Here is an 18,209-nt window from a genome sequence, read left to right as displayed (position 1 = left end):
GTTTTAGTTACTAATCTGAGTTTACAGTCACTGAGCCAAGCACATGCCTCCTCTCAAATCTTCACAAACAACCCTATCAAACTGGTACAATCTCTTTGTTCTTGAGGACACCAAGATCTAGGGATTCTCACATTTGTCCAAGGCCCTGCAGGACTCATTTCCCGGCAAGGAGTCATTCCCCCACCCCACCCCACAGGCATCCTGCTTCCCCAAAAGATAGTACGTCTTGTTGACTAGGCAGCCTTCTTCCTTTGTAACTTCATCTGAACTGTTGACTTTGCTGGCTTGTTATGTTGCTCTCTTTCGTTGAGATCAGCTTGTTCTTTTTCCAACGCCACAGACCTATTTGCACAAAAGCACTAAGGAGCCCAAAGATTGCTGAACATTTAACATTTGCAGGCAACGTGCCACAGTAACCAAAAACACTTGAAACGCGACCCGCACGAGGGGATGGGAGAAGGAAAGGGTTGGAAGAAGAGGCCCCACAGATTTCTGGCCAGTGGAGGTGTCATTCAGGCACTTTTCATAATCAGGAGGAATCCACAGATTGGTTAGGTCAGAGAAACACTAGCCAACTCTGCTATCATTCACATCTGCCAACGGTAACTGCCTTTGACAGCAGAGTTTGCAAAACTCCAAACAAAAGAACTATTGATGGAGATCAGCCTCCGGGTAAATGTGTAAATGGCAGTAACGTGTTTGTGTTTGGACAGGTAGTGTCTTGGAGTTAGGGCTCAGGGTTGCAATTCAACTACTTAACTTGTGGCCCTTGAATTTCCCCTTCATAAGAAAGTATGAAATCCCCCAATGTGAGGGGCAAGGGAGAAGGAATACTTGGCTGGGGCAGAAAACACTCAGAGAAGGGCAGCTCTTTCCTTCTGATCTGACTTTTGTATCTTCGCTTGCTGGGAGTTTTGATTTAATCCAGCTACATACATTTTTCTTCCTGCTGTAAGATGTAGGGGGTACATGGACCATATTTCCTTCTTAATTGAGAACTGAGAGGTACAAATGCACTGAATGGAAATGTAATGCTTGGGGATTGAATCGAATTGGGTTGTCAAGTTACATTGAAGAAAGTGTTCTTTAGTGGGGAGCAGGTACAGAAGGCCAGAGTTCTTGGCTGGAAAGGCAAAAACACGGGGGAGTGGAAATGCCAGGTGTATGACACTGCTGAGGCTGGCAGCTGTGTAAGCCAGACAAATAAAATAGCTCGTGTGCTGGGGAGAGAAATGCTATTTAGAAATAGAGCACCATTCAGGTGACAACTCAAACCTATGAGGGAATGAAAAGAATAAAGACCAATCTTGGTATAATTTAATTTTGCGTATTTTAGTATAGGAAAGAAGAGTACCTTTGATTAACTCTAAGAAACACTTCCATGATTATTTCCTCTAACTAGGAAGCGCTCCAGCTCTTTTCTACTTTGGAGTGAGAAGTAGTATATCCAAAATTAACTTAGACTTGAAACCAGTAACCAGATTTGATGAATTAGATTGTAGGGGGGATGGAGTGAGGGCAGAGGGTCAGGAGTCCTCTCTCTCAGACTTCTCAGCTCTGTGTGTGATTCATTCATAAGCTCAGGCTCTGGTTTATGAATGGGATGGGGTCATGGAGCCTCTGAGAAGAGGAGGTGCTTCCACTGTGGGAGGAAGCCTTGAGCTGAACACAATTCACAGTACACTTATCAATGAGGTAGGTCCCATGGCACCTGTATATGTCACGCATTTTCACCACCATTGATCTGTTTTGCGATGTCACAAGAATTTCGTCATTGGCTTCTCTTAGGCTTAGGATTTTGGAATGGGTGATGGTGACTTCACAGCTTCTTCAGCTTCTCAAGTGTGACGATGCCAGAGATTATCTTGTACAGAGATTGTACCTCCCAGCTTCCCTGCTTGGAGAGAAACAAGTGTGGAAATGGAGCAGCAGAAGGTAGGCATATGGTCTGGGGCTGGAGAGACCTTGTCATGGAGATACTTTCTCCCCAGATCAGCTTTTGGTCTTTGCACAAGGTCAGACTGGGTAAGATTTTTCTGAGTGGTATTTTAAGACATTCATCCTAAAGAGCATCCTGGAGATACAGGACAGGAACAGTGGCCATCAGCCTGATCTGATTTCTGCACTGGGTGGAACTGTTTAACCCTATCCACACACAGATTTTGGAGCTCCAGGTTGATAGCTAAGCTCACAAATTGCAAGTTGCCTGAAGGACTGGGGATGGGTGGCAACCTATTGCTGTGTGACATTGCCCCTTGGTATAGGTGAGCGACTGAATGATTGGTCTCTCAGAAATCACCATTGCAAGAGTTTTTAAAATAATGTTGGACCAGCCAGCCATTACTTGTATGAATGAGCTCTGAGTTACCAGGGTTGATGGCTTGTCCACAAGAAACAAGTGCAGAGATGGCTCTATTTCTCTCATTTCTCCAATAAGAAAGAAAGGTTTGAAGGTCAGAATCAAAAGCTCAAGGCCCTGCTTTTAACAGGCATTCCAGTAACTGCTCTCAATTTTTAACCAAATACTTATGCCTGGCAAAGAACCAGTTCATGGGAACATGAGGCAGTGTTTGCATCAACCTGAAGGAAGGTATGGGCAGCTGGAGGACAGGCATCCTTGGTGAGGACCCCTTGTCTTATTTTTCAGTGCCTCTTCGAGGATCTAGAAGAGATCTAAGCAGATGCTTCTGGAGAAATCTCTTAGAGATAGAAGCCAGCAGAGTTGAGACTGTATACCCAGCTGGAGACCAGCTTCATGCTAGGTAATACATTACATGCATCTCTTTCGGGCCAAGTGAATTGAGTGGTGGGAAGACACACCAGGTAGACAGGTTTGGCCTGTGGACTGAGCCAAGGTGAGGTGCTGGTCTGACTCAGAACTCTTGCTTTTGTCACGGCTGCTCTGCCTTTGTCACGGCTGAACTTCACCTTCTGATGGGCAGATAGACCCTGGACAAGGACGCATGTGTGTGACAGTAATTCCAGACTGTCAAAGGGAAGAGGAGAAACTGCAAGTGTGTTGTGATAGAGGGGAGAACGGGGGGTTGGGGTGGAGAGCACTAGGTAGGGGCCCAAAGGAAGCCTGTCAGCACAGAGTGAAACTTCACATAGATGCTCAAATAAGGGGTGGCTTCAGTTCCACTTGCCTTGGGCGTGTGGAGACGGTTCTGCCCTTAATCCCCACCCACCATGGATCTTTAGCTCTGACCTTGTGAAAAACACGTGCACGCATCGGGTGTTGAGTCAGTTCCCCTGATGTTGAGAAGCCACAGCGGGTGTAGACCTGCTCCATCAAGCGGAAAGTGGGGAGAGTGACTGGATGTCAAGCAAAGCTTGAACCTGTTGGAGATTTGGGAAAAGCCCAAAGGAAGGGAGAGACGGGTCAGTGCTGCAGAGAGCGTGTTAGAATCACAGTCAGACACATTGGCTTATATTTCAGCCCCATCACTTGCTGGCCCTTTACCCTTGGGCACCTCACAGCACTTGCCTAAGCCTCAGTGCCCTCTGCTTTAAAACAGGAATAAAAAAAAAAAAACAAAACAGGAATAATACCAACCTCAGAGGGCTGTCTTCATGGTTCAGGGAGAGGACACGTGCAAAGCCCTTGGCACAGCGCCTGGCCTGTGGTAGCTGCCGATTGCATGTGTCCTCCCTGGCTTCCTCCCTCCCTCCCTCCCTCTCCTTCCTTCCTTCTGCCCTCCCTCTTTCCTTCCTTCCCTCCCTCCCTTTCTTCTTTCCTTCCTTCCCTCCCTCCCTCCTTCCTTCCTTCCTCCCCAGCCTGCCCAGGAAGCCCTGATGACACTCCTGTTTATCAGATGTAGTTGCTCTAAGCCCATGAGACAAGACCCACCTTCTTCCCTATGTTCTAAGTCCTGTTAGGGGGAAAAAAAAATCGTCTGAAGGTGGGAAAGCCTGGGTAATTTTGCTTGTGGTTGTCTCTGAAAGAGAAAAGGCATTCTTCTAATTCTGTTTTCTCTCCTTTAAAAACACACAGCACCACGCAGCTGGAATGAGCCCCTTCTTTGAGCTCCTCCTTTATCTTCCTCTAGCTTGGCTTTGGGCTGCCTTATTTGGGATCTCCATGGAGGGCAAGAGGAACAGCTCCTGGGGTGGGGGAGGAGGTCCTGGCAAAGCTGCTCCTGCTCTACGAGGCAGAGCTGGAGTGAGCGGTTCTTGGCCTGCCAGCTGCACGGACGAGTGTGCTTAGCTGTTTTTGGCAGCTCATTCCTGGTTTACTCGGCCCCAGCTGGGTCTCTTGATTTCAGCTAAGAAGTGCTGTTACGTCCTCATTTTGGAGGGAGGAGATACATGCATATCAGCCTTAGAGTTTTTATTGAATACCTACTACGTGCTTAGCTCCACACAAAGCAAGCTCTGGGGAGGCTCTAGATGTGTGAAAGTCTGGAATTGTGTGTAGGAGGGAAGGTGGGCAGCTGTGAGGAGGTGGGGCTTTTCTAAATTGCTGGAAGACTGACTGAACCAAACACATACTGAGCATCTATTCCATGAATGAGACGTGGCTGTGGCTCCCATGGAGCTCTTGGTTGAGTGGGAAAGAGAGAGAGAAGAAATCACAGTGCAACAGGGCAGGTTGTATAACAGAAGCACAAAGAAGGCTCCATGGGAAGACAGAGGAGGGACTGACACAGTGAGGCTGAAGGAGTCTCCTGCCTCTCCCCGGGGGTGGGGGATGAGATATCATGGAGGGAGAAGCAGGGGATACCAGGGGTGGGGTTCATAGGGGTCCAGGCACAGGGTACATGCAGAGGCCCCCAGGCAGGGGTGAGAGCCAAGAGAAGTCCCTTGGTCAGATTTAAAAACACATACTTTGGTCCTGAAGTTCTGAAGTACCAAAGAGTAACATGAGACTTGCAGCCTCTCATTCTGTGTATATTTATCTTGTGCTCGGTATTATGCACCATATAGAACACAAAGCCCAGCCCCTTCTCTAAAGGACCATATGGGTTAGAAACACCGGAGCAGCTACAACTCAAACACTAGTGAAGTGTAGTAAGTGACAATCTAGGTAAAGGGACAGGGGCTTGAGTTAAGGAGATGAGATGTGTCACCTCAAAAACCTGCCAGCCAAGAATGGCTCAAGTAGGGCAGACAGGAAGTTCTAGAATCAGAACTCCCTATGGGGCCCCATAGAGCAGGTAGAACGCTATGGACTCTGAATTTCCAGCTTGTTATAGAAGGAGAAAGAAAGTCCTGGAAGGGAAGGACCATGAAGGGGGAATTGCTAGCAGGCGTCACACAGGGTTCAGTTTGTGAATTGATGAGAAAACAAGAACTAGGAAGAGAATGAGGTTGATGTGTTGAAGACGGTGGGAAGAACAGGATACAAGACTGAAGGCAGGAGGGCAGGGTCGGACCTTGGTGAGCTGGATATACTGGACGAATTACCTTGCTGCCTGGTTCAGTCGCTCGGTCGTATCCGACTTTGCGAACCCATGGACTGCAGCACGCCAGGCTTCCCTGTTTATCACTATCTCCCAGAGGTTGCTCAATCTCATGTCCATTGAGTCAGTGATGCCACTGAACCATCTCATCTTCTTTCATCCCCTTCTCTGGCTGCCTTCAATCTTTCCCAGCATCACAGTCTTTTCCAATGAGTCGGCTCTTCACATCAGGAGGCTAAAGTTTTGGAGCTTCAGCATCAGTCCTTCCAGTGAGTATTCAGGATTGATTTCCTTTAGGATTGGCTAGTTTTATCTTCTTTCTGTCCAAAGGAGAAGACCAGTACTTTGCTGCCTTGGTTTCCCTGATTACAACAAGGGAGTATGCCTGGGTCTCCGAGGCATGCTGCCTTTCTTCTTCCAGAGTCCACAGCAGATGTAAGAAGTTTGATCACAGCCATTTTTTCCCTCCTTTGGGCTCAGTTATAGCGTCATTTCTCCCCAGCACCCCAGGCAGTCACTCTTCTCAGATGATGCCTATACATGAAGTGAAACCAATCGGTGAGCCCTGGACTAGATAATCCAAAAGAGCGCTTTAATAACTGACATCTTAGGGTTCTGTAACTTTACCAACAGCTGTGAACTTAGGAAGGGTCAGTATGTTCGCTGTGGAATGCCATTTCCCCTCCCTTGTCACTATGACTGGGAAGAGGTGAAACATCCATCTGAATTTTAAACTTAGGTTCTAGCACAACACAGACCAAAAGCTTTAGGAATCTTTTGAGCTTTGAAGTCATGTTTTATGAGTTTAGCACATTCATCTGCACAGAGAGAGTCAATGAATTGTCTTTCTATTTATGAAACCTCTTGCACTCCCCACCGAAGATTGATTGAGATATAATTGACATTTAATATTGTGTGAATTTAAGGTGTACAGTGTGATGGCTTGATACATTTATGTGCTATAAAACACTTACCACAATAGGGTCGGTTAACAACTCTGTCATCTCATATAACTATCATTTCTTTTTTGTGTTGAGAACATTTAAAATTTACTCCCTTAGCAACTTTCAAGTATGTAATACAGTATTGTAACTATAGACATGCATGCAGTACATTAGCACCCCAAACTTGTATCTGTTATCAAGTTTATACCCTGTGACAAACATCTCCCCATTTTACCCACCCCTCAGCCCCTGGCAACCACCATTCTATCCTGTTGCTATGGGTTAATTAAATTAATTAATCTTTATGTCTTTTTTTTTGGCTGGACTGCACAGCTTGCAAGATATTAGTTCCCTATCAGAGTCTACCCAGATCCCCTTCAGTGAAAGCACAGTCCTAGCCACATCCAGCAGGTTCTTAGGAATTGTTTCTCAGCAGCATCCTCCCTGTGAGGATGAGCAGGAAGGAGGAGGCACACATCACTGGGGGCATTGTTGTTAACACCTTTGGAAAGAGGTCCTCTGCCAGATGTCTCTCCCAGCTTCCCTCTGTGGCCAAGGAATCTCTTATAGATTTTGGATCATGTTACCTTTAAAAATCTTCAGTGGCTCCCTGTTGCCTACAGGATGAATTCTAAATGCCTTTGCATGGCATTCAAGGTCCTTCAGTGTCTGATGCCACACTGCCATATCAACCTTGCCTCCAGCATTCCTTGTCATGGAGTCTGTGCTCCATGCCTGCACTCCACGCACCTGCTCTGCACTTCCAAGCCACTGAAAATGTCCAGTTTCAAGCCTCCTGACCTTTGCACGTGCTGTGTCCTCTGCCTTGCTTGCCTTTCTTCCACTCACCACCTGGAGAATTCTTAGTTTTAAGGACTTGCTGATGTATTGACCCATTTAAGGTACCAGCCCTGACGCCACTTGGGCAGACGCCCCCTAGAGCTGCAGTCCCCAATCTTTTTGGCACCTGGGGCCAGTTTCGTGGGTGATAATTTTCCCATGGACCTGATGGGGAGGGCGGGAAATGGTTTCAGGATGATTCAAGCGCGTTACATTTAGTGTGCTAATGATAATCTATATTTGCAGCTCCCCCCCAGAGCTAGCATCACTGCTTCAGCTCTACCTTAGGTCATTAGGCATTAGATTCTCATAAAGAGTGTGCAAACTGGATCCCTCACTTGCGTTGTTCACAGTTGTGTTTGCTCTCCTAAGAGAATCTAATGCCGCTGCTGATCTGATCAGCTCAGGCCGTAATGTAAATACCGATGAAGCTTCACTGGCTCACCCACCACTCACCTTCTGCTGTGAAGCCTGGTTCCTAATGGGCCACGGACCGTACCAGTCCATGGCCCAGGGATTGGGGACTGCCCTAGAGTGCTCCGTGCAGTCTTTAGATGACTCTGTTGGAACATTGATCACACTACGTAATAATGTTACATAAATGTCTATTTGTGAGTTCCTTGAGGGGACAAGGAACAGTTCATATTTGTTTTGTCCCTCTCACCCAGCGCTCTGCCTGGCACATAGTAGGTGCTCAACAAACACACATTAAATGGCTAAGAGAGACAGTTGTACTTTGTCTCTTTCCACTTACTGTTTGTGATTCAGCTGCATAATTAGGAATTGGCAGCACTTTCAATTCTTCCCTCCCCACCTGGGCTTAAACCAACACTAAACAGTTTTATTTGTTTGACTGTTGTCCTTCCAGGCCGATGAAAGTGGCAATTCAACGCTTTCTTTCTTATCAAACCCTGCATGTGTCGGAGCATTTGAAGATGGCGTGTGTGGGAGCTCTGGCTCTCTGGTGACTTCTCTCGATTTAATTAGTCTGACCTTCTGTGATAATCCCCCTTGGATGTCCCTGGCTCCCCCCTCTACTTCTGTATCATATTCAGGCTTCTGCCATCATCAGCAAAAGACCAACTGCTCAGCTCAGCCTGTAGCATAATTCACAGCTTGGCTCTCAAAAATGAACTTTTACTCTGATGGAGCTGCTCTTAGCATTAAAATTGGCCTGAGAGAACTAGGAAAGTTTATCTTGGAGCCAGCATGGGGTCCATCCCTCCAAGTCAAATATTTCTCTTCAAAACTAGAATGAGTTTTAGTGTGGCACTACCAATGGCTTCCTGAAATATTGGTATATCTTTAAACATTAACATTTAGTTACAGTGCTGAAGGCTTTCTGGAGAGTTTTTAAGTCTTTCCCTGCCCTCCTTGGAATAACATGGGCTTTCATACCTGCTTTCCTTTCATTCAGGGCATGGGGGAATGCATTGAAATAGCTCAATATGGGACTAATCAAACAGCTATTCATTCTCAGCCCATCCTTATAGGATTTCCCAAATGAAGTACAGAGGCCACTTTAGAACAATCCAGAAAGTCAAAGTGGTACCCCTGGAGCTTCTGGTCTTGAGGAGGCTGGAATTCCTGGGAGTTTAATGCTCTCCTTTCAAACCTCTAACCCAGGCAGTCAGCTAGAAAATTGTTATCTTCTCCATTTCCTATTTTGGAATAAAAATATAGCAGTATATGAAGGGATAACTTCTTTCTCAGCAGTATTAGATAGAATGCGGCAATTTGTAGCATGAGCTTACTCAGCATTGGCTGATGCATACCCTGGGCCAGGAAACATTCTATCCTCTGGATATACAGGGATGAACAAGGCATGGCTACTGCCAATAAGAAATCTACCAGGTAGAAGAGAGGAACATACCAATGGAGAAGTATAATTGAGGCACATTAACAGGATATCTGGAACTCAGGGTAGGGAGTAGCTGGCTCTGCTGGGAAGAACTGGAGATGTTGCGTAGAGGGTGGGCTACTTGAGCTGGGTATTGTAGGGTCCATAGCACTTTAGCTCTGCTGACTCAGACAGTAAAGAATGTGCCTCCAATGCAGGAGACCTGAGTTCCATCCCTGGGTCAGGAAGATCCTTTGGAGAAGGGAAAGGCTACTCACTCCAGTGTTCTTGCCTGGAGAATTCCATGACAGGCTACAGTCCATGGGATTGCAAAGAGTTGGACAAAACTGAGTGACTAACACATAGAACTTCTTCAGCTGCTTCAGATTGGAAGGGGCATTTGGACCATGCTGTGGCACCTAGGAGAGTGGGCATGAGTTTGGGGTGGCTTGAACATAGGGAACACAGGAGTGAGACACTGGGTGCTGAGGCTGAAAGAGTCCTTGGGACCAGTCTATGCAAGTTTGTTTTCATTCAGTTCTTGGGAAATTGGATATATCCTGTTGGCACAGTGGCTATGATAAGATTTGAAGCAGAATAAAGGTATACTCAGATTAGAATTTTAAAAAAGATAATAGAGAGTGGTTTAGCAGAGGAGGAATGGAAAGCAGTTAACAGCCCTATGATGATGGGTTCAGAGAAGAATTGATGAGGGCCTCAAGGAATTCAGTGGCAGCAGAGAGAGATGAGAGGGAGTTGTCTGTAGCTGCCAATTAAAATCAGCATGCAGTGGCTCAGAGGGAGACACTGGTGACAGCAGCTATCAAACACCATGGCTGCCGAGGAGCCTGTGAGTCATCAGGGAGGGATGTGGGAAAGCTCGGTGTACGATGATTCACCCTGGTGTGGGGGAGATGTTTCAGGGTCACAGGACCACTAAGACTGTGTGGCAGGATACTTAACTGCTCCTTGAACATCCATGTGCCCACCCACATTTCCCAGTTCCCTTGCAGTTGGGTTGAGCCATGCGACTAGTTCTGGCCCATGGGCTATAAGCAGAAGTGATCTATGCTGGTTCTGGCTGATCAGTAGCTAAGCTGTGTCTTAACTCTTTGAGACTCCATGCACTGCAGCACCCCAGGGTCCTCTGACCTCCACTATCTCCCAGAGTTTGCTCTAATTCATGTCCCTTGAGTTGGTGAGGCTATCTAACCATCCTATCCTCTGCCACCCCCTTCTCCTTTTGCTTTCAATCTTTCCCAGCATCAGAGTCTTTTCCAATGAGTGGGCGCCTCCCTTGCTGGTTTTAGGTTGAAGCAATTAAGAGCTGGCTGTTCCCTTATCACAGTGTCCTGAAAGCCATGTCTTCCAGATGTGCAGCTATAAAATGCAAACCTTCTGGATCCATGAGTCACTGCTTAAAAGGAAACTGCTTTGGGGTGTTGCCAGATCCACAGTGAACTTTGCCTGAGTAAAAATAGATTTTTATTGCTTAAGCCACAGAGATTTTAGGGCTCTTTGTTACTGTAGCATAACCTAGCCTATCCTGACAAAGATGCTTTCCTTCTCTCTAAGGCTGTTGAGGCCTTGGGAGCTGGGATGAGGTGAGTATCTATGACTGCAGGTTACTGTAGATCTTTTACCACAAACTGATGTATCAGAAAAGTGTTTGGAAGAAACCCCATGGCAGAGGTGTGCTTATCTGCCTCAGAACACTTTGGCTCCTCTTGGCTGAAGAATATGACAGTTTTCTCAAGCAGGCAGCCCTTTAGGAGGAAAAAAAAAAAGATTATATGGTGAAATGCCAGAATCCTTCACGATGCCAGAGAGATTGACAGCAATTCTTAGTACTCCTAGAGTATGTGTCATCCTGAGAAAGCATAAATGTATTACAAGCCTCGAGGGGCAGGATGAAAGCTTCTCCATCATCAATAGTATATGCCTCTTGTCAGGCCTGAGGCAGAGAAGGAGGCCCTGGTGGGAAGGGGATTTGTCATCATGTGCTGGAGGAGGAATGGCTAAAGAACCTGAGGATGTTGGGCTGGAGAAAGAGAATTTGGTGGGAGTTACAATATTGAATCTTTGGAAATTCAAGGGCTGTTATGTGAAAGAGCAGATTTGATCCTGGTAGCCCTTCAGGGCAGAGTTAGACCAATGGATGGATATGCATGCAGATAGATTCCAGCTCAATGGGATAAACATGCTACAGCCATTAGAAGGTGGATTATTAGGGCTGCCTCAGTGGGTAGTGAGTTCTCCACCATTGAAAGTGCTTAGTCATAGGCTGGAAAGACACCAGCCTGGCAGAGGGATTGCTGTGGTGAAAGGGAGAAGTGAACTGGGAGACAGTCCCCGAGCTGTGTGATCTTGGGCAAATCAAGTGACCTTTCGGAACGGACTTCTTCAATTATGAAAAATAAGAAGTCCTCATTCTCAGGATTATGGCAGGTATATGATGTGAAGTGTATTTACAGGCTGCTTTTGAAAAGTACCTTGATGATAATAATGTCTCCATCAACCATCACAATAATGGGCCCTCACATTTGTTGGACACTTATTCTGTGCTGGGTACCATGCTTAGCACACGCCATCTCATTTGACACTTATAATGACTACATAAGTACTATTTTTAACCCATTTTACACATGAGAAAACAGAGAAGTGACTTGGAGTGAATGTGGAGTGAGTTGACCACATTCACACAGCTAAAAAGTAGCAAAGTTGGAACTTCAATCCAGGCCTGTCTGGCTTTGGGGTCTAAACTCTTAATTATTATACTTGTTATAACTCTTCAAGATCAAAACAGAAGATGCATATGTGGTTTGTACTACCAAGGACCAAGGTCTTATTTGAAAAGTCTCATTATTGAATGGACAACTGGTCTTGATAAAACTAAATTTTCTTCTAATACTGTCATTGCGCTGCTAAGTCACTTCAGTCATGTCCGACTCTGTGCGACCCCATAGACGGCAGCCCACCAGGCTCCCCCACCCCTGGGATTCTCCAGGCAAGAACACTGGAGCGGGTTGCCATTTCCTTCTCCAATGCATGAAAGTGAAAAGTGAAAGTGAAGTCGCTCAGTCGTGTCTGACTCCTAGCGACCCCATGGACTGTAGCCTACCAGGCTCCTCTGTCCATGGGATTTTCCAGGCAAGAGTACTGGAGTGGGGTGCCATCGCCTTCTCCAAATACTGTCATTGTGTGCATACTATTCAGTTGTGTTATGGCTGATGTTTTATAAGATATGTTACAGTTTTCTACTGCTACATGATAAACTACCTGAAAACTTAGTGACTTAAAAGACAAGGATTATTTTATTATTATCTCTCATACTGCTGGAGGTTGGCTGGGCTCAGGTAGGTGGTTCTTGCTCAGGGTCTTCCCTGTGGACTCAGCTGGGGCTGTAGTCATCTCAAAGGCTCCTTCATGACATGTCTGTGTCCTGGAACACCCACATGTGACCTCTGCATGTGGCCTGGGCTTCCCCCCAGCATGGGGACTCAGTTTCAAGAGTTAGATTATTGGGACTTACCTGGCGGTCCAGTGGTTAAAACTTTGCCTTCCGTTGTAGGAGGTGGTGGTTTGATCCCTGGTCAAGGAGCTAAGATCCTTTTTGGCCAAAAAACCAAAGCATAAATCACAGGCATTATCGTAACAAATTTAATAAAGACTTTTAAAGTGGTCCACATAAAAAAAATCTTTAAAAAAATTAGCATGTTAAGAGAGCTATGTCTTTTGACCTAGCCTTGGAAGTTGTAATGTATTATTTATTTCATAGTCACAAGTCCTCCCAGATTCAAGAGGAGAAACCACAGACCCCCACATCTCAGTGAGAGGAGCATTGAAGTCCTACTGTAAGAAGTGTGTGAGAGATAAGCATTATTGTCAAGGCAATTTTTAGACAAAACAATTTGCCACAGGCTGATGGGAGGCATTAATTCAAAAGCATCCTCTTGAGAGAGTAGTAAATAAAGAGAAAGACAGAACTGAGAATTTCCACTTTGTTTTCATTTTAAAGAAAACTATCTCAGTTGGTATTTTCTATAATTTTTCTTAACTCAGATATTAGTCAACCCCTCATATAATTTTTATCAGCTTAAACTTTGGCCTTTAACCAAGCCAGTGGTGTATATCTACCCTTCACGGAATGAATTGTTATGTATTTGTATATAAAAATGGTCATCCGTAGCTTATAACTTCAACATTTATAGTTATATCTTTTCCTGCTAGAAAGATTTTGCTAGAAATTATTTTATGAGTGTTTGTTGACTAATTAAAATATTTATTTGGCTGCACCAGGTCTTAGTTGCAGACATGGGATCTTCAGTCTTTGTGCGGCATGTGGGATCTTTAATTGCAGCATGCAGGATCTAGCTCCCTGACCAGGGATTGAACCCAGGGCCCTGCATTGGGAGCATGGAGACTTAGCCACTGGACCAACCAGGGAAGTCCTTGTTGTCTGATTTCTTTTTTTTTAGAGTTTCCTTATTTTGATATTGAAGAACGGGAGGAAGGATGTGATGATACCAGTCATGATAATATTTGGTGGAAAGGAGAAATGTGAAGAAAAAGACTAAGGACTGTGGCAAGTTCACACGCTATTTGGAAAACCAGCAGTGTCTCCTTTGAATGGTGTGCAAGCAGCGAAAGAGCCCAGGATTCCCTTTGAAGTGTATTCTGAGGAAAATATGTTTAGGGGCCAAAGACTTAGCATTGCCTTTGGTTCATGCTCTTGATGGAAAGAATTCCTGTCACAGGAACCAAGATGAGGACTTGGGGAATCTTGTCGTCTGCAGTTGAAGTTTGATGACGGGGCTTTTAAGTCTCTGCCAGGCTACGTGCAGCAGAGAGAAAGAAAGAAATAAAAATATAACTGCAGGGGTGAGATGTTACCTGGGCCCTTAAGATTGTTCTCTGTGGCTTCCCGAGGCTCTGTCTTGCCCTAGTTTCTGACACTGCGCATGCTCCTCCTTCTGGGGCTGTACTCACCAAACCATCTTTGAGCTTCTAATGGCTTCTCCCTGTTGTCCGTCAAATCCCTTAGAATCCATGTGGCTGAGTGCCTCGTAAGCACTTTGATCTGCAAACCAGTGCTTTTCAGAGTTCGTGTCAGTGAATGGGGCATCGAGGAAGACTTGATGAACTCTGTGTCATGGACTGGAGTGGGACTAGGAATTTAGAGAGGAACAACTCAGGCAGATGAAAGGGCAGGTGGGAGAAGTGATTGCAGGCTGCATGGAATGTCACTCTGTCCACTAAAGAGTGACTTGTCTTACAGTGTATGAAAAAAAGCTGAAAGTCTTAGTCACTCAGTCTAATCTGACTCTTTGTGATCCCATGGACTGTAGCTCGCCAGGCTCCTCTGTCCATGGAATTCCCCAGGCAAGAATACTGGAGCGGGTAGTCATTCCCTTTTCCAGGGGCTCTTCCTGACCCAGGGATCGAACCTGGGTCTCCTGCATTGCAGGCAGATTCTTTACCGTCTAACCCTATGCTATGCTATGCTATGCTAAGTCACTTCAGTCGTGTCCGACTATGTGTGACCCCATAGACCGCAGCCCACCAGGCTTCCCCGTCCCTGGGATTCTCCAGGCAAGAACACTGGAGTGGGTTGCCATTGCCTTCTCCAATGCATGAAAGTGAAAAGTGAAAGTGAAGTCGCTCAGTCGTGTCGGACTCTTTGAGACCCCATGGACTGCAGCCTACCAGGCTCCTCCGTCCATGGGATTTTCCAGGCAAGAGTACTGGAGTGGGGTGCCATTGCCTTCTCTGGTCTAACCCTATACGCATATATAAAGCAGATAGAACTCTTGTAAGCCAGAATGGTTGTGAGTCTCTCACTTGCCCAGTAATGAGACCTAAATAGAGCGAGAGAAAAAAGGAGACTGATCGAAATGAATACTTGAAACGAATAATTATTTTAGGACTCTTCTGGTGGTCCACTGGTTAAGAATTTGCTTGCCAATGCAAGAGACACAGGTTCGATCTCTGGTCAGGGAAGAGCCCACATGCCATGGAGCAACTAAGCCTGTGCACTGCAACTGCTGAGCCCATGCTCTAGAGCCTGTGCTCTGCACCAGGGGAAGCCACAGAAATGAGAAGCTTGTACAGCGCAACCAGAGAGTAGTTCCATGCATGCCGCAGCAAGAGAAAGCCCTGAGGGCAGTGACGAAGGCCCAGAACAGCTAGGAAAAAAAAAAAAAAAAAAAAAAAAAATATATATATATATATATATATATATATATATATATATAATTATTTTAGGTTTTAGACTAGAGAAATTTGAATTTATAAAACATACATGATATATACTATATATATCAGTCATATGTATGTCTTATATATGTTGATATATACAACTTGAAGACACACATTTACCTACACACAGAAGTAATAAATGCAGGGTTTTTTTTTGGTTTGTTTCTTTGGGCAGAGAGGGTGTTATTTGCATTACCTTGCACAGAAATTTGTTTGCTTCCGCAGAGAATCCCCAGAGGTTGACCAGCCCTCCTCCCTCCCTCTCTAACTCCCTTTTTCCCTTCCTCTCTCTCTCTCCCTTCCTTTTTAATCTTCTTATGGAAAATTTCAAGCAAACACAAAATTAGAGATAGTGGTATAATGATCCTTGATAAAGAGTTCCTTTAAATGCCTCTTCTTTGGAACATTTACAATATGGTTCAATTTACAAAAAAGAATTGCCTGGGAAGTTTAGCAGGTTCATCTTTGTGTAAAGTGAAGAGTAAATATATTTTATGAAATTATTCTCAGGAGATATGTACACATGATAAAACTGTAGAGATTGTGTCCTGACCTAGTATAAATCAGTAAATCCAGAAGAATTGCAGTATCAGAAAGGCTCTTTCTCCACTGGTGTGTTCTTTTAAAATTCAGCCTCATGAGAATCTAAGTCTGAAAAGAAACACTGAAAATATTTGTTTAGGCCAATGCTTCTGGCCAGTTTGTTATAATGCATGACATATGATGCAACTGGCCAATTATTTCAGTGAAATATTCAAGCTGATAGTTTTTGTTTCCCAGCAAATTGACCAGTGGTTTGACAGAATCAACCTTTTAAAGGATGATTTAGGCAGCACTTTTACTGCAGTGCTATATGGCTCAATAGGAGGAAGGAAGGCATGTTTGAAGCTGGAAGGGGCTCCAAATATGGGCTTTGTGGTCATCCAGGGGGCAGGGTGGATTGAGCAGGAGAACCTGGCCTTTGGGTCACGACTATTGGGTCCCAAAGGTAGAACTGAATTCCTAGAGTTGACAGATCATAGCCAAGAGGTGGGCTTCCCTGGTGGCTCAGTGGTAAAAAATCCACCTGCAATATGGGAGACTTGGGTTCGATCCCTGGGCTGGGAAGATCCCGTGGAGGAGGCCATGGCAACCCACTCCAGTATTCTTGCCTGGAGAATCCCCATGGACTGAGGAGCCTGGTGGCCTGCTGTCCAGGTTGTCGCAAAGAGTTGGACGTGACTGAAGGACTAAGCACAGCACAGCCAAGAGGTGGACTTGACTCATGTTGAAAAGTTGAGTGTTAAAGAAGGCTGGTTTCTGAGGGGCATCTGGGAGGTGAGCAAGGGAAGGGGCCAAGGAGAAGCATCTCAAAAATGAGAATGGTTCAGGATGGAGCCTGTGATCCAGGTGAAGGTGTCAGAAATCTGCTCTTAGGAGGGCTTGTCCCTGTGGCAGGCTAGGACCTCTGCAAATGCTGAGCCATGATGAAACAGTGGCCCTTGTCACCTGCACAGAACCATCTTGGGTGTACAGAGTGTGACTCTCACACTGCTGCACATTACAGATCCTTGGGGAGCTTTTTACACATTTCCATCAGAAAAGGCAATGGCACCCCACTCCAGTACTCTTGCCTGGAAAATCCCATGGGCAGAGGAGCCTGGTAGGCTGCAGTCCATGGGGTCACTAAGAGTTGGACACGACTGAGAGACTTCACTTTCACTTTTCACTTTCATGCATTGGAGAAGGACATGGCAACCCACTCCAGTGTTCTTGCCTGGAGAATCCCTGGGACGGCAGAGCCTGGTGGGTTGCCATCTATGGGGTTGCACAGAGTTGGACACAACTGAAGCGACTTAGCAGCAGCAGCAGCAGCAGCATACCTTCCAAATAAGTTGTACTTCAAACAAATTAGGAGCTTTGTAGATAAGACCTAGGCATGAGCATTTCTAAAAGTACCCCAGGTGACTCCAAGGTGCAGCCAGATGAGAAGCAGTGGCCTAGAGTAGGAGATAAGGCACAAGGCCCTAGGGTCCTGTCTGCCATTCGCACTTATAGGTTATGTGGTCTTGGACACATCACCTAACTTCTCTGAGCTTCAACTCTTCAGCCTGAACTTGAACAGGTTGGACTAATGATCTCACTGATAGTTAAAAAAAAAACAAAAACACTCCATGATTCTTTGAGGGCTGGGGTCTGTGTCCCCTCCCCTTCAACATGGACTTTGTGACTTCCTGCCCAATAGAGTATGGTGGAATTGAAATGGTGCTAGTTTTGGGGTCTTGGTCTTAAAAAGCAGACAGCTCTACTTTCTCTCCTAGCCATCATGCTGATAGGAAGCCCAGGCTGCATGGAAAGGCCGCATGTAGGTGCTGAGAGACTCATCTGAGGTCCCAGAGGATCTCAAGCATTACCTGTCAGATGTGAAGATGCCTTCAGATGATACTGATCCCCAGCTGTTGATCACTCTTAGCTTCAGATCTCTTTAGCTGATGCCCCAGAGAGACTTTGTGGATGGAGACACGCTGTCCATACCCATGCTCCCAACTGCCCCACTGCCCCACCCCCTGCAATTTCCTATGCAAATTCCTGACTCACATAATAAAATGGATGTTTTACTTTGTGAAGTTTGGGGTGTTTGTTGTGTAGTAATGATAGCTAGAACAATTAGCATCACCATTTAGGCAATATTGGAGATTGATAGTACAGCCAAATGTTTAAGGAGATGGATTCTGGAGGCAGACTGTCTGGGTTCAAATCCTGGCTTTCCCTTTCTCACGCTATGTAAATTAGGGTAGATTACTTACCTTTTCTATGTCTGCATTTTCTCATCTGAAATGGAATACTAATAGTACCTACCTCATTGTGTTGTTGTGACCATTAAATAACTCAATACATTTAAAAAGTGAGTCCCAGAGTGTAATACGAGTATTACAAATACTTGTA

At 45.5% G+C, this 18,209-nt stretch overlaps 2 long non-coding RNA genes across 2 annotated transcripts; one reads left to right on the top strand and one right to left on the bottom strand.

Moving 5' to 3' along the window:
* Positions 1-1,311: 1,311 nt before the first annotated feature.
* LOC147345021 (uncharacterized) lies at positions 1,312-3,388 on the bottom strand. The gene is made up of 2 exons (XR_015154472.1): positions 3,209-3,388; positions 1,312-1,894 (listed from the first exon to the last, which is right to left on the bottom strand). It is a non-coding gene; the product is annotated as an uncharacterized LOC147345021 (long non-coding RNA).
* On the top strand, positions 1,686-17,890 carry LOC147345020 (uncharacterized). The gene is made up of 4 exons (XR_015154471.1): positions 1,686-1,935; positions 2,648-2,762; positions 5,595-5,671; positions 17,585-17,890. It is a non-coding gene; the product is annotated as an uncharacterized LOC147345020 (long non-coding RNA).
* Positions 17,891-18,209: the final 319 nt, after the last annotated feature.

The sequence above is a fragment of the Bos grunniens genome, chromosome 25 (assembly GCF_055505025.1).
Source record: "Bos grunniens cultivar Pamir isolate PY7600 chromosome 25, Bosgru_T2T1.0, whole genome shotgun sequence".
NCBI lineage: Eukaryota > Metazoa > Chordata > Mammalia > Artiodactyla > Bovidae > Bos > Bos grunniens.
Note: the sequence above shows the minus strand (reverse complement) of the source record. Positions and strands in the feature narration are given on the sequence as shown.